Source organism: Lepeophtheirus salmonis, chromosome Z (assembly GCF_016086655.4).
Source record: "Lepeophtheirus salmonis chromosome Z, UVic_Lsal_1.4, whole genome shotgun sequence".
NCBI classification, from domain to species: Eukaryota; Metazoa; Arthropoda; class Copepoda; order Siphonostomatoida; family Caligidae; genus Lepeophtheirus; species Lepeophtheirus salmonis.
Genome location: NC_092584.1, coordinates 13,754,919 through 13,782,614, shown reverse-complemented (window position 1 = coordinate 13,782,614; position 27,696 = coordinate 13,754,919). Strand labels below are relative to the sequence as shown.

Here is a 27,696-nt window from a genome sequence, read left to right as displayed (position 1 = left end):
TTAGCTGTGTATATTTGATTTTTTTTTTTTTTGGGTGGGTTGCTAGGACCAAAGGTCATTTTATGAAATTATCCCCGTAGAAAAAAAAATAACTTTTATATATTTTAAAAAAAAAAGTAACCCCGACCTAAAAAAATAAATAAATAATTATTTAAAGATATAATTCTAATTCAACCAATTAACACTTTTAACACACATGAATGGAGACGAAGCAGAAAAATTCACAACTTATAACAAAATAGAAAATCAAACGTGTGCATTCAAAATTGTGAACATTGGCAGATACAACAATAACGCAGTTGAAGTGAAATGACGGATTGCATTAATCATATTTGTACAACTCATAAGTTAGGCGGATATGGTAGGAAATTATTCTCTTTAACTAAATGTGTGTAGGTTTGATAGTCAGTCGTTCCTAAAGAGGCAAACAAACAAAATATACTCGCATACAGAATTCAAAGAAGATTCCTAGGTAAGATGCAGTAATTACAATATTATAATGTTTACTTATATTTAATCTTTTTCGATGAAATTTAAAAAAAAACACACACACAGTCTATATTGATTTCAATTAATAAACTTACACCCTTATTTTTTTTTGTAGGTAAAAAATTCAGAAAGGAAATTTTTGGGAGAATAGCAATTTAGTTGCCTTTTTCGTTTTATTAGATTAGCTGCTAGCAGCTATGAGATGAAGAAAATTAATACAAGTCTCTTTTGGTATCAATAAAGGATGTAGTTATTAATTAAGTTTTCATGTCGTTCTTCAATTCTACTTATAGTCGAATAATATTGACCCACACTTATAAATCTGTAACGAATCATCAGTATATTATGAACCAACGCACCATGGTTTATCCTTAATAATGAGATATTCTCTCTTCAAGAAAAAAAACAAAAAAATAATGTTAACAGCTTTATAAAAATAAAAAACTGGATGGACGATAGAACAACATAGCTCACTGGAGAACGCGCTCTGGATAAATCCCGATCTTGTACTCAATGTGCATAAGTTTGACCCTCGGTCCTTTATAAAGATGGAAATATTACTAATATTAAAACAACGTTAAACTACTGAATATTCATTAAAATATTTTAACTCTTGCCTCCTTTAAACTACAAGGATGTTAAGGACATTAGAGCATTTCATTATGTGATCAGTGGATAAAATTTGAGTATTCAATCAGTTGATCCAATTTGACTAAGTTGAGTAAAACATTTGTTCTTTTTCAAAAAATGTATCTAATTGCCTTAGAAAAGTCTAAAAAAAGTAACACGGATTCAAATTGAGAGCCATATAGTGAGAATTAAATAATTAATGAAAACACAAATTCACCGGGTGAACTGTATAGAGTGCTCCTTGACTCATATACCAATACAGTATAACGAGAAAAAAAGGCGGTATAAAATACGGGGAGCACCGAATAAAATAACTGATGTCTCATAAGCGTTTATAACTCATATTTAAAAAAAAAGTATATATATAAATACTGGATTCATTGAGGTTTAGTAACGATTGAAAGTACTCAATTCCTTATCATTTTTTTTTTTTTTTTGGATGGCTAAATATTTTTAATCCTTATTCTAGTTCTTATTTTTCTTTCGTTGTGTTAAGACGCGTGTAACCCCCTGTTATAAATATTTAATTCTTATTTGGTGTTGAGTACTACAATACAGATTGGATCTTCTCATCTTATAAACTGTCAAGACTCACTCTTTTACGTAAGCATTTTAATATTCTGATGTGTGTTCTCGTTGACGAGAAATTAGTGGAAGTCCTCCTCAGATTCTAATAATTGTCGGGCCCTTCTCTCTCTCTCTCTTCCCTTTACCCTCACTTCGAAGGTAAATCCTGTTAATCCCTCTTCACTGAAATCAATACGCGGCCCGTTCTCTTTTTCTTTGTATTCTGATCCTCGTTCGTCATGGGCAAACGCGGGAGGAAAAGTAGTGTTGAGAACAGCACTGATAATAATCTTCATGATGATCTGTCTTCTCTATCTCCTAATAAACGTGATTCCTTTATGTCTCGCATAAAACATATAATATCGGATGCTATCATGGAGAGCACTTCTCTAGAGTTATCAGGGATATCTCTCAACTACGACCTAAAATTGAAACACTCACTGACAAATTTTCTGCGTTAGAATCGTCTATCTCATCTTTAACTGAGAGACAAAATAAAATAGAAAATGAAATGATTAAACACCCTTCTGATCTCAAGGATCGAAAGATTTGGTCTATGGACGAAATGAACGAGAGGGCGAATAATAGACGAAAAGTCATCATATATGGTCTTTCTCTAAGGATTCCCAGATTAAAAACTTATGTCTGACAAATTTCAAATTCAGACAAATGATATTCAATTTGCTTTCAGAATCAAAAATAATAACTCTAATGTTACATATCCACGAGTCATTGCCGGTTTTTATGATGAAAGTATTAAAAATATTTTGTTGAAGAATAAGTCGAATGAGAAACGTGTTTTACCCCTCCTCACAAAAGCTTAGAGAATTTACGTAATCAGTGCAACTCCATCTGAACAGTTAAAGTGACATTAAATACAAAGAAAATGCAAAATTAATTGCTCCATAGATTGACACTTATAAAATAGGGGGGGGGGCAACAATTAAGGGTCTGAGATTGCTGTTTAGATAGGAAGTTCTGTTCAAATCGATCGAGCAAAAATCACCTAAGACAAAGCCAAAAAAACAATCTATTACCGAGTCTCAACACTACATAGTATTGATGTATGTGTCGCCTTAAGCCCTCCTCTGTTTCGTGAGAAGAGTGACACCATATTTTTATTTTTTTCACCCCCCTCTTTGTACACATACAAACGACAAATGTACACTAGTAAAAGACTCCTTTGATGTAAATCACACGTCTCGCACTAAAAACAAAAAATAATAATTTTTTTTGTTAAATAAATAAATCATTTTTAGTTGTAAGGGACATTTTACATATAATAAGGGATAGCATTGTCTTATGGCGTATGTTCAAAGTTTTAAATTAACTCTATTTCTTACAGCCATGTTTCTTTACTTTTATGTACATTTTAGACTGTCCCGTTTTTGATTAATATTGTTCTCTCCCCCACACAAAGGCCGTTTCGACTTGAGGCAATCAAAAAGGGACTTTGGCATTAATTTGAGACTTTTGTGTCTATTTTTGGCATAGTGCAAGTCATTATTTTTTCTGTCAAAGTTGTTCAACTGTAGGTTTTTGTTGTACTGTCCAAAATATGATGATGGCTCTAAAATTGTTCTATATATACCATTAAATAGTTTGGTTTGTTATAATGTAACCCATGCTTTTTAAATATTTAAGGGGTTTACATTGATTGGGATCAATGATTTTCAGTTCCCTTTATAGATAAATTACTCGCGGGAGTACCCGGTATTGCTTGGAGGTATTAGGTATCTATTAACTTTGATTAAAGGATGAAGGGAGGGATGCATAATATATAATGCAGAAAATCAACGTGGTTACCCAGACTACTGAAAGAAATATTTGGGGGGATGAGCAGCTTCGCTGTCATCAAGTTTCATTAGATCATTGGACCAATGAAGCCATGAGGTTCTCTAATAAATGCACCTCAGCAATAAAAAGCTGAGCAATTACGAGTTTTTTTTGGCATCGTGCTAAAGAAAGTGCAGGTGGAGATTAAAATTTTTGAGGGGCACCTTTTTGGTATTACGGACACAGCAGGCCTTCCCCTCAACATGCACATAAAAGGTGTAGTCAAGGGCATTTGTATCAGAGTTGTAAGGGGGCAGAAGTTCCAAAAATAGTTCAGAGTAGTAATGAGGATCGACATCAGCTAGAGGCTAATTTTAATGACCGTTGAGCCCTGTTTGTACGATGCCAAAAACTCTAGGAGAGGTCTGAAACTAAGGCAAAGTATATTTTTTGATTGTCCTTAGCAGAAAAGATTTTTGTTCAGAGGGAAAAAATATTAACCAAAAACAAGACAGTCTAATACATGTACCTACAAACCTTGATTGGGTGTCTAATTCCCCCTTTCATAATAAGTAACATATTTTTTTTTAGAAAGAGGGGGGAGGGGAAGTTATTTTTAAATATGTATGAACATTGTAAATTTACATATTTATACATATAAGAAAATAAGTTTTTGTTCAATTTAAAAAGAGTTTTAATTTATTTTTTAGTGTTTAAAATGTTCATAAATAAATTGTCAAGTGAATTTAACCATGAAAAATTATTATTATTTACGATTTGCATAGAAACTTTTTGATGGTTTCCCCTCGTAAATTATCTCCTAAAGGTCATTGTGACACAATTTGGTCATAAATTTCTCGCCTTTTCTTCTTTTGTCGTGCTTACAAAAGACTTGGGGGGAAAAAATTTGTCGAATATTTTATTATATTGTTAATACGTTCACTGACACAGACGAATATATTTGCAAAAAATGAGGCGAAATAGCGTAGAGGAATAAAGCACTCGAGAATAATAGTTGAATACAGTTGGATTTTTGTTATTTCCAAAGTATTTTAAAACCCATAATTTTCGGACACTTACATAAATAAGTAATATTATTACAACAAGTGTTTCATTAGAACCGGGTTATGACAAATACTTGAAGATTTTTAGCTCATTTTTCAGTGAAAGTGATTCGATTCCGTATTGATTTAAAAGCAATGTAACATTAATTTAAAAGAAACATAGAAAAAAAAATCATCAGCTTACGATCATGAGGAAAATCCTGATGGGAATTCTTTATAAACATGAAGTCTATTTGTATTTGATACCATAAAACACGGGAAAAAAATTGACTGTATGCTGATTTTTTACTTCACATTTCTTCTATACAAACTATTTTATCTTGTAAAAAATCGGTACTTGAAAGATCAAAGACTTTAAGCATACTTTTATTTAATCCAAATTTCATATATACAGATTTGACTGTAAATATATCTTACTATTTCATAGACACTTACGAGTCATTTATAGGCTTAATAATCAAATTTATAAAATAAGTTAAGATACCCAAGAACTTTGGCTATAATCAGAAATTGTAATTTGATTGAAAATAGTTGTATAGCCCCTGATATACATTTCCCATTCTTTTACTGTGACGATGGATTTTGGTTAATGTAAGTTCAATTTGTGACTCACCCAAAGGGTCAGTTAGAATAATTTATTTATAAAAATTAACGATAATTCATCCAAGAATGCTAATGTATTACGATGCTAATTCAGAGCATTTGAGCAGGTAAAAAAATCAAAGTATCGACATGGTTACCCTAACACTTTGAAGAATGTTTTGGAGAAAAGGAAATTAGCTGCCTTGACGTTTCATTAGATCAACTACAGACAGGGGAGAAAGAAATCAACAAGGACATAGTATGAGTTGCTGTGATGTCCATCTTAAATTCCTATATGAGGCTAACAAGGACTTTAAATTATATTTCCGTAAAAATTCATCAAGGGCACTCTCCCTCTTTTTTGAGCACACACAAATACCCAATCGGGTTTTGAATATTATTTATTGGTTTAGGAAAGTAAGTTAGTTTCTCAGGAATTGAATTATAATTCATTCTTCAGTTTGCCAACGCCAAAAAAAGTGTGAGCTAAAAAAGTACACCCGATTTTTATCACTACAAATGTAATTTACGGTCAATTTTGAGAAAAATCATTCTATTTTGTTTCTGTGTTTACGAACCACTAAATTTTAAATTAACAAACTAGTATTTGTTTCATAATAGCATAGTGCACAGTGTGTTTTGTGGGTGGAGTAAATATTACAATTTCACTGAAAAAAAGAAAATTGATTTAACCGATACAAAATTAATATACTGAGTGGTCCATTAAAATCTGAACACTTTTGAATTTAAGCTTCAACAAGATATAATTAATAATATAATTCTGGAATAAAATTAATACTATAAATAGATGTGTGTCTAAACTCTCTTAATCATTAATGTAGTCACCCTTAAGGGCAATGGTGGCTTCCAGGCAGCGGTGGAAGTCCTGCCACCCACTGTGGATGCAGTCTTCTATCATGGCGTCCCAGTGCTAGCTGACAAAGACTTTTTGAGGGCCTCAGTGTTTGGATGACAAAAACAACAGGCCTTCTCTTCGACATCCAGTCAAAAGGTGTAGTCAAGGGGGTTTTATCAGGGATGTAGGGGCAATGAGTGTCATTAGAGGTCAAAATACTTTAAAAGACTCATTCAAAAGAGGAAGAGGAGATAATTTTCTTTCACTGCTGGTGTCCTAAGTAGCCACTCCACCAACATAAAGAGCTATTTCCACCTTATTTATTTTATAACTGTGGTAATGGAAATTTGTGATCACGTTCAAATGTCATTTTCTCCATTTGTACGTAAGCTAGAGAACTCAGGTTTGTTTCCATTTGTAACTAAGTTTTTAGACTTTAATATATCCTCATATGAATAAATTTCAATCACTCAATCTTAATTAATTATTGAATTATTAAGTGTTCAGATTTCAATGTACCACCTGGTATAAGCATTAAAAACTTTGATCTAGTTATAACATCTTAAAATATATTTATTTCTCTTATTATCGAATTTGTATGAAATTGTAAGTTATAATTAATATCTTTCCCTGTCCACAAAAAACTGCAATTGCAAATAAAATTCATTAGGTTACTTTTTTTACATTTATATATCATTAGATCTGCAATTAAGAGACTATTGTGATTAGAGATAAAAATGAAGGGCTCTTGAAAAAAAAAAAAAACTGTCTTCATAATTATATTAATTTTAATTAATATTAGTGAATAGGAGAGTGTATTCTTGATTACTTTTACACTACAGAATATTAACAAACAAACAACAGAATAAATCTTTTATTTATATGTGGTCGTTAACACAAAAGCAAGCTGGAATCATTTTTTTTGTAGATTAAGTGTGATCCCATATTTTGTATATATTATCCTAAATTTATATGGACTAATCATTTTTATGAGCCCTCTTTTTTTGGGGGTGCCAGAAATTGAACATCTTAATAAACTAAAAAGAAATTATTGATATATTTTATTTCATATGTCATATCGGGGCTAATATTAGTGTCTTAAGTCAAATAAAGGTTCTAAACTATCATTAACATTCTTAGGTGTCATAGCTCATCCCATAATTTTGAATAAAAACATATAATTGACTCAAATATGTCAATGAAATATTGGCCTGTATGTAAATATATAACAATACAATAGTAATTTTTCCTTTTGTTCAAGATTGATTTTCTTAAGATATACAGCATATATTTGTTTGCTTCTAAAATGGTCATATGTCGTGCAAATATGCATTTTTGTACACTGTAGGGTATCAAAACGTGACAGTTAATTAATTTTTATTTACTCATTACTATGGAAAGGTTTAGTGATTGATTTTTGACATCTGTTTCTGCCGTTTTTATTACATAGACAAACTATACTAATCATTTAGTCATTTCATCATCATGAACGAGCAACAAGGAAAAAGGCAGCGCATCTCAGATTTCCTAGATGCTGGAGTTAATGAGATGAAGATTAGGGAAAGACTTAAATGTTCTTCGAGCCTGGTTTTTAAGTTTGTCAGGATGAAGTAAAATGGAGAAGACCTTTCCAGGATATCAATAAGTTAAGGGGATAATTTATTGAATGATAGGAAGTTCTTGAGAAGTTAGATAATGAATATAATGTAGGATACCACTAAGTCGAATTATCGCTTCGCCAACGACTTCCCTGTGGCTACAAGGACCATCCAGAGGTATATAAAGCACAAATTGGGATTAGTTTATTTAAAAAGGACCCCACGCAACCTTCTGACAGAGGGTATGAAAACACGGAAGCTCGACACGTGCAAGAAAATCTCACATTGATTCAAGGCATATAGGTCAATTATGAAAAATTTCTAGGATAATTTTTTTTTCACAGTTGATCAATTCTACAACCACCAAAACGAGCAATGGCTTCGAGAAACAAAAAAAGAAGTCCACCACACCAAATATCAATAAACAATGGTCCTCAGCGTTTGTGTCTATGATGGAAAGATCTGCCTCTGTTCTTTTTCAGAAAATCGGGGAGAAGGACTTAGTGAAGGTGATTAGCTACACCATATTGCCATAGCTAAAAACCAACTACCCGGAGGGTACCTACGTGTAGACTCAGGACGGTGCCTCCCTTCACAGGTCTGCCAAGTGGCAAAAGTTATACGCAGATAATATGGCTCGATTCTTGTCCGGAGAGATATAACCTCCTTCCTAACTAGATTTGAACCCACTGGACTTTTCTATAAGGAGCACTTTAGAGGGGGAATCTACCCGGACTTCACATCCAAATATGGACTCCCTAAAGTCCTCCATAGTGGCTTCATAAGACAACTTGTTGGATGAGTTTGTCATCAAATCCTGCATGGCATTCGGAAGACGTGTAAAGATTGTGATTGATAATGAAGGTGGCCATATTGAGTGAAAGAAGTTTTGCAAAAACCTTGTCAATATGTTTTGTTAACATAATTTTTTTGCCCTATTAATGAAAATATGAAATTATTGATGTATTTCTAAATCCATCTATTGAGTCCACGTTTTGCTTTTCTGCCGTCCTGTACAGCTTTTAACTTGTACAATATGCAAATTATAAAAAGACAAATAGTAAAATGGACGATAAGTGGGTCTTGCATATGAATCACACAATACAAAGTTAAGAAAATCCCCTTTGTACATTTTATCCCTTCTGTACGTCCTAATTTTGGAATTCACCGTTTTGTCTTTCGACGTTATGTACAAGCACTCCAAATTATAGGTAAAAACTTGGGGGCACATTAACTCATCCCACATATTTGGATACAATGCCTATAATATACTCAAATATGTCTATGAAATATTGCATATATTTTCTATACAGCAAAATAAAATATTTTGATTTTAACTTTTTTTGATTTTTGTTCAAGATTATTTTAATGTGGACGCACCACATATTTTGTATTACATGCTATCTATAATTTTGAAAAATTGTAACTTTACAAGCAGATTTCCCAAGATTCAATTGATATTTAATTATAATATTATTCATTTTGATTACCAATAGTGTATAGGTTCTATCAAGGCGCAATATTGATCTTTTAAAATAGCATGATAATTAAGTATGTAAATTTTAATATGTTCCACAAAATACTACTCAAATTGTAATATTTATTAAGCTGATAAAATATTACACTAATAGCATATCAATTATCTAAGGCAATGGTCTTCAAATGGCGGGAACGTGTACTCTATTTAAATAAATATTTTCAAGTACTATATTACTATAAAAAAAGGTTGATAATCCCTGATCCAAGCATTTTTCAACATTTGCATTTTCATATTCGCAAGTACGTGAATTTATCAATTTATTGTCTGAGAAAATTAGGTATTAGAGAAGTGGGGCTAGTTGGATCAAAAGACAAATTTCTACGAGTTGTGCTCGAGTACTTTTGTAAAATTAGTCACTTATTTGTACTGTGTTTTTCTAACATTAAAATTGATACTACAACTAAATTACCCTCAACTATGTAACGTATTAAATTGATTCCAAAATTAGATATTACTTTGAACTTTTAAAAAAAAATCAACACCTTTCAATTTTGAAATTGTTACAAAATTTGAAATTTTCTTTAAGAGGTGTATTTTTACGTTTCTTTTTGCCTGGCCGTTTAATGCAGGTTTGACTGTATGTGCACATTTATTATTTGTTTGAAAACGATGGAGTTAAAAAAATTAACATATTTTTCATGTTTAATAAATCCAACTAGAGTTTTTATTTTATTTAAGTACATGTCAAGATTGAATTTTATTTTCTAATCTCCATAAAAATTCGCTTTATATTTTCATATACTTATATAATGAAATAGGTGTTTTTTTTATAAGTGAGATACAAATCTTTAAATTAAATGCTGGAAATATTAAACTTTTCATAACTTTATTACTTATAATATATATTTAAATACATACACACCCGTCATAATAGTATATTTTTATTTCTGTAAGCATTATTACCCATTTGATATTCTCTAAAAATATACATGTAATATTTTTTTTAAATAATTATATTTATAATTCTCTAAAAAAAGGATTTTTTTTTACAAACTAAGTATATCATGAAAAATAAAAGTTCATGAATCATTATAATGTTCCAAAATGTTGTTCTTAATTATTAAATAGATATTTGAGGTTCTAATATATGGCCTCATGAGTACAACTGATAAGAACCGGATGAAAGTTAAACTATGACATTCTTTAACATAATACAGTGAATAAATTAAGGATCAGTCAAGTGGTTAAATTCTAATTGTTATTTCTGTAATTCAGAAAGAGAGACAATTTCACACCTTCTGGAGGAGTGTTCACATTTACAACTGTTTACTCCGCTCTTTGGTATCTGGTAAAGGAATACTTTGGAGACACAGTGAAAAAAAATTACTTTTTTTTTATATATCATCCAATCACAAATGATATCATCACGCTTTGATCTTCAAAAATCAATGCTGCATCTAGGCCACAAAGGATTCCTTTTTGAAGCTTGTCAAGTATCTTATAAATATTTAAAAAAACTAAAATGTCTTTGTAAACACAATTAAGCTGATGTTTTAAATATTTTATTTATAAATGTGTGTGTATTTGTTCTACAGTCTTATTGTTAAATACTGTAACATGTTTCCAGTTATTTCAAAATATTTGAAATAAATTCAGCTAATGAAAAAAAAAAAAAAATAGTATACATAAACATCAGTCTCACTGGAAGCAGTTTTGGATTGGGGGACAAGACCTAAGGGGACTCACGATATGTTTTAATATAGGGTCTAAACCCAAAGGCACTCATCTCGAAACAAGCTCAAGATACACGACATACATGCACATACACACGTGATCGTGCAAAGTTTATATGAAATAAATAGCTGAAATCGTGAAAAGTTTTAATGTTTCTTTATTATAATATTACAATGTTTACTCTAAACTTTGAGTATTATATTTACTTCATTTTGCCTAGGCAATGATTTTGAAGTTATTATGCATAATGTATATTTTCTTCTCTAGAACGACCTAGTTGCAAGCCTACACACATTGAGCAAAAGTGTTTCATTGTTCATACCCGATTTTATAAGTATGTACATTGATTAAAGAAGAAAAGTCCATAATTTTAATAGGATGTTTCTTTTAGCAGTCAAATTAGACATTAGAGTATACTGTATAAGTTTTGCCCGTTGCCATTCTTTCTATCTCAAGGTTGAAGACGGCTTCAGCAGAAAGCTGAAACAAATCATTACAATCTTTTAATAACTTAGGAATAACTTTGTTAAGTGAAGATAAGCACGCGTGATAATTTAGTGGTATTTAATTTTATAATATATTAGCCATAGTAACCGGCAATGTCTGGAGCTATTAGCTATGACAAACATACACATTTTTCTTTAATAATCTAGAAAATAACTCCCGAACAGATTTTGGATGTTACACTCCGCTTTAATGAGCGTACACACGAGTAGCTAATCACTCATTCGTCAATCTTAGACGTTCTCTCCTCAAGAATAATTTATTTAGCTTAAAAAAAATGATTTAACGAGGCAGGGACTTCCTTACTTCATTGCAAAACCTCTTCTAATGACAAATTCATTTTTTTTAATTCACAGACCTTCCCTCCTTTTTGAACTTGGGGACTTCTTTTTTCATACACATAAACATATTCATAAGTTATTTTTTACTCGCTAAAAGACTCTTAAGTTGAATCAATCACGACTATGTACAAGATTTTTTGGACAAAAGAACAGATGCTCCACTCAATTCAGTCAAAAGTATATCAACTCACTGAATATTCAAATTGCAAATCATGGTCACATAACATAAATTCGTAATTTCCTTAATAGAATACCCTCGAAAGGAAACTCAAAAATACTCATGTAGTACAATTCAGCTCGCGGTACATCACTTATCATGATCCTCACAATTGCAAATTATCCGAAAATCTCTAACAACTTGAGATTCCTCTACTCCGACTCGAATAGGCAATAATGTATTCTTCGCTTCTCTAAGCTATTTTCTTATTAGTAAGAGTTTACGATAGTTGAATTTCAACATGCAGGGAGCAGGGATCAAATTGTCGCCAAAATATTTTTCTTCAAAAAACAACACAAAATATACATTTTTTAACTTTTTTATTGAAAATCAAAACTATGACAAGAATATAGGTATAGAGTAGCCATTCATTTGATATACTCACCGTTGGCATCAATAACAGCCTCAATACGGCATCTGAACCGGCCGCAGGCTCTTCTGACCATCTCATTGTCCATGTTGCAGAATACCTCCTTGATGGAGTCCATCAGGGTGGCCTTGGTGCTATGGGGATGTCTGTTGGTATGTCTCTCGACATAGCCCCAGACAAAATAGTCCAAAGGATTAAGGTCGGGAGAGTTAATGGGCCACAAATCCTTAGTTACGACGTCATAACAGTTCTCGGTTAACAACTGCATGGAGATTTTGGACACATGGCAGGGTGCTGAGTCCTGTTGCCACACCCAGGGCAGCCAAGATCCCTCGCCATAGCCTTCATGGACCTGGTAGGGGCATCCTCAACCATCTTCTTCACCTTGTCGACAAAATCGGTGTCCCTGACCTTCCTGTCGGCGCCCTCCTCCTTGGGTGCCCTCTTTATGGTGGCATCAACATCCCAGGTGTCCTCTAGCTTCTTACGGATACGCTGAACAGTCCGTAAATTCACTCCTAAGGTTGAAGCAATCGTTGAATTGGAGATTTCACCTCCATTATTAACCAATGCCATGACTACGGCGTACCTCAAAAGCTCCTCGCTCCACTTATAGCTCTTTATCTCCTCATATGATGACGGCATGATGCTAACTGAACTACGTATCGTCAGATAACGAGAATAGCTTTCCTATTTGGTAACCGGTTTTTTATTTGATAATGTCGTCTTCAAGTTATCAAGGTTTAAATTAGGCGACAATCTGATCCCCGCTCGCTGTACCTCTTTTGTTGTCTTTGAGATAGAAAAAGAAAGAAAGACAAGTGGGAAACTTATATGGTATACCCAAATACATTATATTAACAAAAAAAAAAGTGTTTTGAAATAGAAAAATGAACCTTGTCACAATATTAATTAATTATGCTATCATACATGAGGTACATTAATCAATTCACCTACTATGTGCACTGCAATCTCAATCTAGAGAGATTGAAATAATATATCCCCGGTATGTAAAAGAATGTTTGGGGAAGAGCAGCTTAGCTGTCATGATATTTCATTAAATTAGGGGCATGCTGCTATAAGATGGAGAAAATTAACTCACCCCACTCCGTATTTAGAAATAATATAGATATGAATTACAGCGTTGTTGATCCCCAATTCAACTCCGAGCCTAAAAAGGATCACATTAATAACTCCACCCCAAATACTCACGAGTTAATTTTCGTGAATTTTCGTAATTTTCGTTTTCATGCATTAGAGATTATTAATAATTATTGTTCTCTCTTGAATAATAATAATGACAGCTTTAGTTAATATAAATTTCCTTTCAAATATCAATTTATATATTATATTTTTTTAACCTCTGGTTATTCTTTTTTCTTTATGAAACCCGTATTTCTTTAGAATTTATATATATATATGGACCTCAGTCCCACATCTTAACATCTTCTTTGCTTCCTCTGTGTCCACGATGTACCTATTTGTGTTTTGTAGACCGGTATATATATTGACAGGCCCAAGAGCCCTAACGTCAAATATGAGGGTAATAAACTTATGTCTTGGAGGGTGTATCTGCTATGGGAAAGGAGGTCTTCACTTCCTCGAAAAGAAGATGAAAGGGACATGTACACTGACAATATTGGTTGACAACTCCTTTACCTCAGTGCAAGCACTGAAAATAGGTCGTGTAATGTGATACAAATCGCTTTTCCAGATTCCTACTCGGCCTGAAACGGGGAGTGAAGGTATCTCCTGGGACTCCGAGGAACATTCTTGTCAAAAAGGCCAAATGAGCCGTGTAACAGCAAGAAGATGATCTAAAAAATACGATCGAAGAAACACAGGAGTAGCTCAAGAAGAAACAAATTACAATATGTAGTGGCCATGATAGTCTCCGTACCTCACTAATATATATATATATATATGTAAATAGGGTGCAAACTTATAAAATCGTCAAGGGATAACTTAAAATATTAACAGATTTATTTTACATGAAAAGAAATGATGACTTTTCCATTATAAGATATTTTGGCATTTAACAGCCTCCCTGGAGTTAATTCTTCAACTTTTTTAGTACAAGTATGACTACAAATAGTAAGAATCGGTAAGAATCAGTTTTTTTTTCTTTCTTTTTTTTGAAGATCATTTACGAAACATGTGTACACTATGTGTGTGTAGACTGAAAACGATTCTCTGTCGTCTTCCCGCGTCCCTCCACACACTAGCCTCTCCTCACGGTTCCCACTTTGAAAGGCATTGTCTTAAGCAACCTTGGTTTTTGACTAACCCTGTTTGTATTTATACGTTGACCTTTTACCTTGACGTCTCATATTAAATGTTCTCTTACTGTTAACATAAATATTTTTTTAACAAAGTTTTACCAAAAGCTGTCTGTAACTTTTTCCTCAATCCTCCTTACAAACAAACGAAGTCCAAACATTAAAATACTTTGTCAATTTTAATCCTGCATCGTAATATTTTCCTACAAGTTTTGAGTTTTGGCCTGTTCATATTTTACAGGTCTGATACTATTATAATTTAAACTAATTCGGTTTTACTTATGTCTAGTCCGGTCTCTCCCCAAAAAAGGGTTTATTTTGGAAAAGAAACAATTTTGTTAAGTTTATACCGGATGGTCCATTGAAATATGAACAATTAATCATTCAAAAATTAATTAAGGTTGAGTGATTGAAATTTATTCATGCGTCGACAAATCAAGCCACAAACTATTAGTTACAAATCAAAACAAATTTAAGCTCTCTGGCTTACGTACAAGTCGAGAAAATGACATTTGAACGTGATGCGTCTCAAAGACCACTTTCTACGACGACAGCAAGTCCAAAATGTTGGATAGGAACAAGAATCCTGTCAAATACGCAAAACTGGATCCGTTTGGAATTAAATAAAAAAGGAAAAATCTATCCCCTCAAGTCTATTAGGGGCCATCCAAGAGATATCAGAGTTTCACACGAGGCTGTCCAGAGAGCTATCAAAAAAGGGGTGAAGAGGAAACATTGGAAACCAGCATTTTTTTTTTATTGGTACACATTTAAACATTTACAATCTTATTATATTATAACACAATATACTCGAAAAATAATTCGTTAAAATATGTAGACAAACGAAAATTAAAAAAACTATTATAAAATATGGCACAATCAAGAGTATTTAAAATAAATAATTTAAAAATAACATCAATTGGAGGATGAACTAAAAAAAATATAAGAGAGTTTAAATTTTCAATAAAAAGATTAAAATTCAATTCCAAGTCTTCAGCTTTTAATGGACCAGTCGGGATAATCTTTGGAAAAAAACGGTTATTCCAGTCCATGGTTTTAAACTGCGACCAAGACAGAAATATCGAAAGCCAGAACCAACTGGGGGGGGGGCATTATGTCCTACCAATTTTCTTATATGTATTGTACAACCTACAATATATGTTTAAGTTGCAATTTGTTTAAGAAAATTGTACAAGTTACAATTCTTTCGTCTTAAAATGTATTATTTAATTCCTACCTGGAGCATTCCTATGACCAACTATTAATTGATAATATCGTTTCATTTAGATCACATTGTTCATCTATATTTATGTCCATTTGAACTTGTTAATTTGCAATAAAATACTTTTATTTTAGTAACTTTTATTATCATTGTCGGAATTTTGACCACTAATATGTCAAAATTCTATAGAATATTAATTTAGTGCATTATCCTCATTTCAAGTACAGTTAATCCTTCATTTAATATAATTCAACTCATCTTTTGGTAGCAACTTGTACAATCGTCTTATACAAGTTATAACTTGTACAAAATTACACTTTTATACAACATATATAAATAACTGGATAATATAAAGTTTCTAGCATCCATCCTTTCAAATTAGAGAGGGAACACTCATTTTTTACAAAATAAATTAAAGTCAAAAAAGGAATTTATCTTTGAGTACAGTATAAATTATGTTCTGATTTATTCTGTATTTTGTTCTGAACTCAATATATTTCTATTTTATCCTGAAGAAATGATGAAAAACTTCTCTTGAAACGTTCTTCTTTAGACCCTTATAACTTATTCAAATTATATTGTAATGAGAAACATTATAGCCAATATTTTAGAAAAATATTCAATGTATAATAATAAAAAAAAGATTGTTTAAAAAATATGGATCTCTATGAGTTTTTGGTCCATTTTGCATTTTTTAAGTGATCACGTTTTGAAATATTAAAATAATCTACTCATCCTGAATGGATTGTTTTATTATTTCGACCCTGGAATCTCATTCCCATGCAAAAATTCACTTTACTCCCTTATAAGGTCTGTTAGTTTTCATCGGATAAATTATCCTGCCGGTGTCTCTCGTGGAATTCAGAATCTGAATGTCTCTTGGGATGGATGATGAAGTAAGAAGTATCTACCATTGATTGCTGCAATCTTTTTTCACGGTCATGATGTCATGAAGTTGGCATTGAAGTTGGAAAAAAATTGATGATAATTTTAACTATTTGCTAGTACACCCCTATAAAAATGGGATCACTTAAGAACATTGAATATATTAGTATAATATAAGCTATGATATTCTTCATCACTATGTTTAATGAATACGTTATAAGGATACAAAGAAAAGTGTCGTTTTTCAGCCTAAAAATGCAAATATATTGAGTTCAGAACAAGATACAGAATCAATTAAAATATTAATTATATAATAGAAAACACTCACATAAGTTTTTTTAATCATACTTTTAAATTTGAGTATTGTTTTAAGGGTAAAAAGGACTCTGAACAACAATAATACCGAATTACTATAATCCCGGATATTTTAGAATTTAAATGACTTATAGAAAAACTGAGTTTTGGATTCTGCGCTCATGGATATATTCGATTATTGTCTGCACTACATATACAGAAAAGGAGTACTAAAATAAAGGGTTTCCTGTATGTATTTTTTAATATAAATTATATATATACATAAATAGACATAAGTCACAACTAAGCCAAGAAATTTACAATTATAAAATATGTCTCAGTTCATAAATACATACTTACATGCAAGAAGAAAGTCATTTTGGCTTTCACAATACTTAAAAAGTACAATTTATCTATCTACATATATATATTTAAAGACATTGTCTGTAAAATAAAAAGGCAATGTGATTGATTCATTTATATTTTAAATTGTTGCTTCTTTCTTTCTTTACGAGGTTGTATAAAAAAAAGGTAAATTTATTTATTAGCTACTAGGAGTAGTAGCTGACATAGCTTGGAGTTGCTAGGCGTGAGTGAAGAGACAAACATTCTTTAAAAAATATATGATTTATATATATAGGTGTTTGGGGGTGGGGGGTGCTTGGTTTTTTGATGTTTTTGCCAAAAAAATTAATAATAAAATTTCAAATATTATTTTTTTAAAAATTAAATTTCAAACATTCACAGCTATTGACAAAACATTTAAAATATTGAATACTTTGGTAAAATTTTTAAAATTTAATAGCTATTAACAAAAATTGGGTTTAAAAAAAAAAAAGTTTCTTATATTATTTTTTTGGAAAACAATTTCGAAAATGTATTACTAGTCTCCTAAAATAAAACTATTTTAAAAGAATTTAAAAATCAACAGATCTTGACAAAAAAATGAACATTTTTCTGTCAAAAAATTTAAAAATTTAATTTCAATTATAAAATATTTGAAAAAAAGATTTAATTACTAAACGGTTCAGAGAAAAATTTCAAAAATCCATATCTATTAATAGATCATTTAATTTTATGGAAACAAATTTTGAAAATTTTAATAAAATTTTAAATATTAAATTTCTTGAAAAAAAAAAATCAAAATATAAAATTATCTAGTATAGCCCAAAATACTTTAATAGAGTGGGGAAGGGGGTGTTGCAGCCCCTTCAGCTAACACCATGCAGACACCCCTTTTACACTACAGAATTGGGACAACCAAATCACAGCTGTAACAAAATCAATAAAGAAATGTTTCTATCACGTGTCTCTCAGAGTAAAAATATCGGAGCAACGACTAAAAAGGTAACTTGCCTGTTTTAGTGGGTTGAAAAGGCTGTCGAGACCGTTGGCATCTCCATACAAAGTCCCTACAGCATCAAGAAGTCCATTACATCCCCATACTGCCTAGAAGACCTACAACTTCTGCAGCTACAATAAGGCTGCCTTCCGGTCTGCCTCCATGTTACCCTCATGTAGCACTGACCTAAACCCAGGAAAATTTACAATTCAGGGCGTTTTGGAAAAAGATGTCTTTTATCCAAATTTATAATCGCTCCGATTTCCTATCATGACATTGGGTTAGTCATCAATACGGTCTTCATCGTCAAGAGCTGCTAATCTATTCGCCGGTGTTTCAAGGCTTTGTTGCTTTTGAAAGAGGACATATTGCACAAAAAATCCCTTAATATAGTATTTAAACATATCAATATTTGGCTATGACTTGTATTTTCTTCATTCCATAAAAATCACGTTTGTTCGTAATTTCGAAATGAACCTGTAAGTTTTGGGTCCCTACACTGTATAATTTTCATGAGCAGACTGATATATATTACCCAATACTAAGATGTTCCCTCTACATAAATGGAAGAATAATGACTGCAGGTTGATAAAGTTAAAAAACATTGTTTAGAACAATGACAAAAAAAAAAAAAACTAGCACGCTCTTAAAAATGCTTAGGAATTACAACTTTAAATAAATGAACTCCCCTTTTTTTCCCCATTATAATAGGAGGCAATAAGCTTTAGCTAAACACTTTGTTTTTTTAAAAAGGAATCCTATTCAGAATAATATACAAACATATTAATAAATTATTGTTTAATCAAAAATGTTTTAGATGTCCTCTCTCACAGAATAAAATAATATATTTTTTTTCTATAATGGTCAGATAGTGTTTTACCGAATAGGTATAAGTAAACATTTTAGTACTACAAGTAATTCCTTTGTCCTAGTAAATTGAAGGGAACGTACCTATATATGTCATTCATTAGGAGCTGCGGGATATCAATCATACGTACCTTGAATACAAGAGAATAATGGAGCCAAGTAGCTTAGTTTACAATAAACATGGGATAAATTATTCTATTAAGCTGAATGTGCAAAGGTTAAATTCACGATCGCTCCTAGAAAAAGAAATGCACACTACCTATATTGATTTTAAAGACAATTCCTAGGTTATATAGTGTAATTGTAGAACTCAGATAGAGGTGTGTAGTAGACGTCATCAATTTGTAGTCGGGCTCATCAATTTGTAGTACGTGTGAGGAGGACTAAAATGAACTAATATATATTAATGTAATAAGTTTGATCTTGTATTTATATATGTTCTTAAATTTATTTATATACGACCTTTTATGGCAATTCTTTTTATATATACAGTACTTTAAAATCCTCTCGTCTTAATAATAAAAGGTTTAATTAATAAAGAAAAACGAAGGGAGGAAGACAATATTTGGTAATGGAGCTTGTTTGCAACAGATGTTCTGATTAAGTATAAGTGGGCATTATAGTTCTACTATAATTAATCAGTGCACCTATATCTTTCCAATTAAATTAAAATTAAAGAAATATTAATGATTATAGCTTTGTAAAATAAAATAATATTGTTCTGCAAAAACTTTTTCAAATCATATTTTCTACAACTTTACCAATCTGCATATAAAGGAGTTCTTTGGGATGAGAAAATTGTTTCATTGGCTGTAATAACGTACTAAACCTGGGCTGTGAGAATGCTATAAAAAATATGCTAATATTGTGAAACTACATATTTGCTGATAGACAGATTAGATAGATTAGGTTTATTTATAGCATTGTATAACATATGGCCCTAACACATGCAAGATTTCTCTCTTTTTTTGGGGAATCTGAACAATGTTTTCCAAGGCAATAGCCTTTATTCTTGAAAATATAAGATATATGTCTAAATATCTACTATAATATAATATTATAGTTGTATGAATGTATTTCTCCTCATAAAAACGCATGGAGTAAGGTATTTATTTTAAAAACAGAGACAGATCCACGCCATAGACATAAGATAGAAAATGTTTAGCATTCTTAGTTATGTATCTAAGGCTATGTTTCATTATGATGAGACCAGATTTCTGGGCTCTGGAGGGCAAGTTTGGGTTGGCGGAAATAGTCTTATTTCTTAAGAAAAGAAAATTGATTCTCCGTGTCTCAAAAAAACAAAAAACAAAGAAAAAACTGTTAAACAGATTTAGCAAGTAAATGTATAAAATAACAAAATATATTACTTTTTTTTTTTTGACTTTAAGGTCATTCAGAGCCTCTGTTTGACTAAAATAATGTCTTAATTTCCTTCTTTGTTTCTGTATCTTTCTTTTCATTGGTGTATCTCACCTCTTCTTTTATCTTTTTGTATCTTTCTACATCTTTTTCTATCTGTCTTTCCTTCTAACTTCATTCTTTGTTTCTATACCCCTCTATTCAGCCTTGCTACGCGGCATCCTTTGCTATTATATATGTTAAATAAAATTATATATATTGTATATATATGTACTAATTATTTTTTGTTATACTTGTAGTATTTTTGTTTTTTAATAACACAAAGTTTTGCATTTGAAGGGATGAGAATTTAAATATGGCCTTTTTTTTTTTTTTTTTTTTTTTGAAATGCATTTCCCTTACATGCCCAGAATAATGATAATAATAAAAAAAATGAAATATTTGTACAATGTATATAATTTTGTTAGAACTTCTCGCAAGGAAGATACATACATGGTGTGTATTCAAAATTAACCAATTTGATGACATCAGTTTTTATTCCAAAGGAGTAATATCACAAGGAGGGTTGCTAGCTTTCACTTTTTACAGCGGGGGGGGGAAGGGCTTAGACCCAAAATTGATCAGCACCATAACATACCGGGTGTAGAAAAAACCTACTGAGACCTACCTCTAAGTAGTGATTAAAATACTCATAATTGATGAGGATAATGTTGTACGAAGAAAATTGGAGATCATAATATTTTTTGCTATAACAATTAGAACATTATTTATGAATATGTCCACCATCAGCCTCAATGACAGCCTCCAACCGCCTCTGGAACCCTTTGCACACATTGGCAACGCTGTGATTTTCCATAATCTTCCACTGCTGGTTAACGGAGATCTTTAGGCCATCAATATTCGGGTGGCCGAATTTGCAGGCCTTCTTCTCAATTTACCACAAAATTGAGTAATCCAGTAGATTCATGTTAGCTAACCCTACACTACTGTACAATATTAGCAGTATGGGACGGGCCCCCGTCCTTCTGAAATACGTAAATGGCCTTGTTGGACTTATTCATGGTATTGCTGATCTATGGGACAACATTTTCCTTCAAAAACATAAGGTAATCGGTCGGGGTTAAACCGTACCCAACATTAAACCCAATTGGAGGCATTTTTTCTCCTGTTGATGCCTCAACCCTCAAACATCATCAAAGAGGCTGAATGTTTAGTCTAAGTGTCTGTACTGATGCTATGATAAGCATTTCCAAAGCATAAAACCCGATAATTTTGCTTGTTGTAGACGGGGTCAACGGTAAAAATCTTTTCATCGGAGAAAAAAATTACCCAGATGCTGTTGTGTTTCAGATCATTCAAGTGTTGTTGACATCGCTGAAGACGGATTTCTTTTTGACATTGCGAAAGGAGTTGCCTCTCAATTCTTCTAAGCTCCAGTCTTTCGAATGGCCTTGTCCACAGTAGACCATTGCAGCTTCTTCTTTTTGTACGTACTCTGACATTTTCATCATTGGGTTGACCTTGATGTATTCAAGCTTTACTTTGGTCCGTCTTCTACTCCTAGGTTTATCCATATAGTTTTATCCATCAGCCAAACGATTTATGATCCGACATACTGTGGCCTTGCTGTCGTTCATGGCTTTCATGATGTCTTAGTTGGTCTTCCTGGCGCGGATTAAATTGCCTATGATGGCTCTTCTTGTCTGCACTTTTGTTTACAACATGTACATCAATCAGAGACTTGAAATCTCTCCAAAAAATATCGAAACTTTAAAATTTAATCAACAACACCTATTCAAAACTGTATTTTTAGAAGGTCTCATTACTTTTTCTAAACCCGGTAAATAAGTTTAGTACAAATTCTGCCAAAATCGTACGGGGAATTGTTAATATAAATTGCCCACGTGTGGAGAATTAAAAAAAAATTAAGTCGGTAGCACTATCATTCATATGATGCCAATTTGAGTGGAGAGGAGAGTCGCTCAAAATTATAAGTGATGCTCATTGTTTTCTCTGATATCTGTTTTCTGCTTTATCATGAATTCTTTCTAAAGGGACAAACGGTCAATACAGATAACTATTTGGGGGTACTAAGGTGTTTGCATCAGAAAATGCATAAAAACAAACAGAGTTATGAGCAACCCTTGCATTTTACTCGACGAGTATGCACCATTGCCCAGAGCCACGATTGTGAACACATTCAAAACCAAACATGCAATAAACACCATTGATCAACCACAATATTCACCTCATTTAACTCCGTGTTACTTTTTTTTTTGTTCACCAAACTTAAATTGCCACTCCGTGGAACCCTTTTTGAGTCTATCGAATCCATAAAAAAATTGTGGAAAGAACTAAAGGCCATGCCAAAAAGTGCTCACAAAAAATGGCATAACATCCAATGAAGATTGCTTTGAAGGTGACGAAATAAGTTTTAATGATTAATTGTGTCAATTAATAATTGATACAATGTAGACATACCAGTATTAATGCTGTTGTTTAACAACGTACTTTAAGTGCTTGGGACAACAGTTTATACCTACATATGACTTTTTTTTTTTTTTTTTTTGGAGGCTAGCCAGAAGAGTTTGGCGTCATTGTAAAAAAATTGTATCCATCAACAAATGATTTAATTCACAATCGTGGAAAAAGTAGTGTCCTTTTTACGATCCTCAATGGACGAGACAATATTGAGATTGCAAACTTCTTAAGCAAGTCCTTTGTCTGGAGAGGCAGGAAGGAAGAGTCTGGACCTGATTATGAATCAACAGCAAAGCGTGCGGATCAAAAAGATGAGTTATGACTTATTTTAAGACCCAATGTTTTGCCTTCAAGCTCATTTGACCTCAAATCCATGGATTTATGTGCGCGCTGTGTAGTTGAGTGACGCAACAAAATATCCTTCAGCAACCCCAAATAAAATTATCTGATGGTCAGGATCGAGAAGAAATTCCGAATCTGCAAAATAAACCGTCATAAAGACATTTTTCCTTTCTTGAGATCCAATTATAACTGTTATTGACGAAATAATATATTCTTTAGTTATTCAACTACCGTTTAGTATTGATTTTGAATACATCGGATGATTAGTTTAGAAGAAAATCCGTCTTAAAAAATCGTATTGGTTCTATAATAATGGTGACACCATGTATATGATAATAATTTTGAAGGATCTTTAAATATATATTTATTTTTGTTCGGGGGTGATGGGGGTAAGAGGGGAGGGCTAAAAAAATTTCTAGCTACGTCATTGAATATCACAGTGAAATTTTAAACTATTTTAAACTGTGTGTATTATAAGTATGTCTTCCAGTAGCCTTGATAAAACCCCTTTACTCTGGGACAGGATAAAACCTTCTACGAAAGCATCCTCTAAGGTTTTCTCTACTCCTTGATAAAGGACAAAGATGGGATCTTGGACTCAAAACTCACGATTCGATTTGAACTTTAGTCCGTATTTTGAAAAATTGCATCTAAAGAAAGATCCACATTTTCGCAGATCTGCTACGGTTCAGACCTTTAGATGTAAATATCTAAAAAAGTTTTTGGTACACAAACTTAGACGGGGGCTAGTCTCGAATTTTATGAGCATATTAAGATTGAATTTAATTAAGTAGGACATGGATTAAAGTTACATTTTTTACTGATTCCTCATACAGAAACAATGAATGGCCAATTACCCAATTACTGCTAGATCATAATTATTCGTTATTATACGAATTACTTTTAGAATATCATTGGAATAACCAGGCAATGCAACTGTATGTAGACGTCGCTCCAAGCACTAATCAAGATAAATAAAGATACTACGTTCGATTGACATGATATCTTCTTTTTTTTCTTTTTTACAAGGATAAAGTATTAAGGAAAATTATAAGCTTTTTAAGATCCAAAAAATCCACTGGAATTTTTTGATGATCTGTAAAAGTTTTAGTACCCAAGCTTGGTCGGACCTTGGATATTACAAATTTACTTATACCATACCCAAGTACTTCTGATCCGAATTCAAAATCAGTGTGATATTTTTTTTTTTTTTTTAAATAATAATAGTTCTTAATTTGATTTAATAATCACCTAAAGGTGATTAACACTTAAAATCACAAATATTAGAATATTGAGTCACATATAATAAATCATGTTATACGATAATAAATAACTATTTATCACTAATAATATTTTGAAGACTTGCAGTACATCACTCCATCAGTCTTTTTCTAATTAAAAAAAAAATATATCAACAGGAGGGAGGATCTATAAATTAAGTACGGCCATTTCGTAGGGGTTATCAATTTCTGGACAAACACAGACAAGGAGGGGGGTTACAAAAAATGGTGTTTTATTTGTGATGTAATATATGCAGAGTCTGCCTTATTCTTTTCTATTTGTCAAATTTTGATAAAACTTTCAAAAACGAAGTTTAACAATACTTCACTTACGAAGTTGAACAGAAGGTACATATTTTTCGCCAAAGTGTGATTGTTTATTAATTGGTTTGTTTGTAAGTGGGGTTGATAAAAAAGTTACAAACTTGAGAATTGGATTAAAATCTATTGCAAAACATGATTACAACTTCCAATTTTGAAGAAATTACAACCCATAGAAATATATAGTACACTCCTGTTAATTTTTTCAATGCCTTTAAAAATTATTTTTTAATTCGATAATTATTTCAAATTTATTTTTTAATTCGATAATTATTTCAAATATATTTAATCCAAACATCAACTTATTTGTTAAATCCTACTTTTGATTATGTATTTTAAGTGAGGTGGTTTTTTTTTTTGTTTTTTTTGCTTTCTGTACCCCCATTTTTGTGATAGTTTTATTAATATTTAGCGTCAACTATTTTTAACGTTTCTAATACTCCGACTTTATGATAGTTATTATTAATAATAAAAATATAAAAAAGTTACAAACCGATTTTGCTAAGGATTATTCATACTTCGTATGTGTCTGCTCATAAAAGAGAGAAGGTAAACTGAATAATACCCACGTTTCTATATTCATTATATCTTTTTTTTTTTAAGTATTAAGTAATACTTTGTGCTTTTTCCGATCTGAAAAATCCCTTAGATTTTTTTTTAATGCGGAAACAGTTCAAGCAGATTCAGGTATCGGATATCGATTTTTTTGCATAACACAAGCTTACTTGTATCGTACCGGATACTTCGCGTCCAAATCTAAGACCTGTTAAATCTTTATTATGCAATACTATAAGTTTTTTTAAGATCCGAAAAATCCCTCAGTTCTGTTTTTTAGATCCTCTAAAGTTATAGTAGACAAAGGCTTTTCGGGTTTTGGATATGGGAGATTTTCGGATTATACAAGTTTATTTATACCTTATCGGATATTTCGAATCCGTTAACGTGTATATGTTAACTGTAGAATGCCATTAAATTTTGAGACGTTAAGGCCACTGTCACTAAAATCAATTTCATTCTGTATATGGGTACACACTTTTTTGCAATTTGAGGCATGATCATCACCGATTTTGATACATCATTTAGTTAATGCTCTCATTAGAAGTGATCCTATTAAGATCTCACTCTGAATTTTGGATATGTTTGAAAACGTATACTGATACAAAATCAAAATAAAATCGGTTTTGCTGCTTGGCAGGGACATTTTGAGGGCCTTCCTGAGCCTAAACTTTCATTTTTGATTAAAATAATACTATGGTTGAATATAAGTTATAGTTTGTGTTCTTGTGCACCTTTTGACGTAATTTTTGTTAAATTAACTCACTACGCGCGATATTATGGCCGTCTTAAGAACACTGGTCCAACGCATAATGTCCAACTTTGAGCAGGTCTAGAACAGTCAAGATGAGTCACAGAACTCTAATATTTCATACACTCTCTTATTTATCAAGAAAAGGCAGCTCACCAAAAATTATCAAAATCGGTTATGATCATGCCGTGAGTGTGTGCACACTTGACGGAGAAATGACCCATCTATAATACAGCCACTAGATATCAATATCCATAAAACCAAGAGAAGGTCATCCAAAAGGTTTAAGAATGTCCAATATTGCAAACTTTGTACTAATAACATAGAGCAGAACTGAATTTTAGATTTTAGGTGGATGTTGTCATTCTACCGAGTGTCCATTCTACATAGTTTATTATTTTGATTGCAAAATATAGAACCATAGAATTGGACATTTTTTCAGAAGCACCCGGTGCATAAAAATACATATACATATATTTGTCAAAGCAGCCATGTTTAATTTTTACTGTAGCTTTTTTTTTTTAGATTGGAGCTAACAATGCATATCATAACAGTCCACACAGTACACTGTTTGTTTTGATTTTTTTTTACTTAACTATTCCTTTGTTCTCAGTTTGATAAGCCTTATATTTAATAAGGCATTATTTGAAAAATAGAAAACTGTTACTATTGAATGGTTGTTTTAGTGGTTCGTTATACTATATATCCAACACTTGAAGAAGTATTTAATTACGAAGGTATCCATGTTATTATGAATTGGATATTTTCATTACACAATCAAACAAGAGTTTCAAGAAAAAATAAACTAGTTTGGTTTATATCCCGTGTGTCGAAGTGAAAAAGGTCAGAGCAACCACAAAAAAAAGAAAAAAAAGAAGAGAACGTGTTCGGGATCTTTTCCGTACCTTCGTCAGTGCCGAAAACAACCCTTGGCCTGGCTACAACATCAAAAAGTTAACTACAAACATTTCAAGTTCAAACATCAATAGCAAAAAATATGGTTTACTATTTCTCTGCTTCCACGTACCTCAAAATTCTGGAATTTGGAGTTTCGTGTGTCTTGAAGAAGACTTTACTTCTCATCCAAATTTAGATTTGAAAGGAACTCAAGAGAAATATGAAATCCCAAACTGGACTTGATAAATTAACTACAATGACCCAAATTGAACTTGATGAAAGTATCACAAGACTTTTGAGCAAAGACATTTGACTGGCCTTGGACTGGAATCCATAATTTTTTTAAATGGATATAATACAAGCTAGTTGTCTGATAATGTGAATATAATTTATGGTTTTGATACTTTAACAGCCAAATTTTGCGTTAAATTGGTTTTGTCGATTCATTTTCGGTAGTTATGATGTCAAAGATCCGACGCCAGTTGCCAAGGAGGACTTTTATGGAAAAAAATTAAAAAATAAAATCTGTTGAGAATAATAGATTTTTTGAAAATACAAGTATATATTTTATATAAACATGTACTTGTATATCTTAAAAAGGCGTCGCTCA

The 27,696-nt window shown here is 31.8% G+C and overlaps 1 protein-coding gene across 2 annotated transcripts in view; it reads left to right on the top strand.

The window, feature by feature from the left end:
* The first annotated feature begins 1,586 nt into the window (after positions 1 to 1,586).
* Positions 1,587 to 27,696, top strand: part of LOC121130481 (protein turtle) — a 263,769-nt gene continuing 237,659 nt past the window's right edge. For both annotated transcript variants that reach the window (XM_071893658.1, XM_071893656.1), the window contains exon 1: positions 1,587 to 1,722. The gene's annotated coding sequence lies outside the window, so the exon portion shown is untranslated. The remainder of the gene's footprint in view (positions 1,723 to 27,696) is intronic.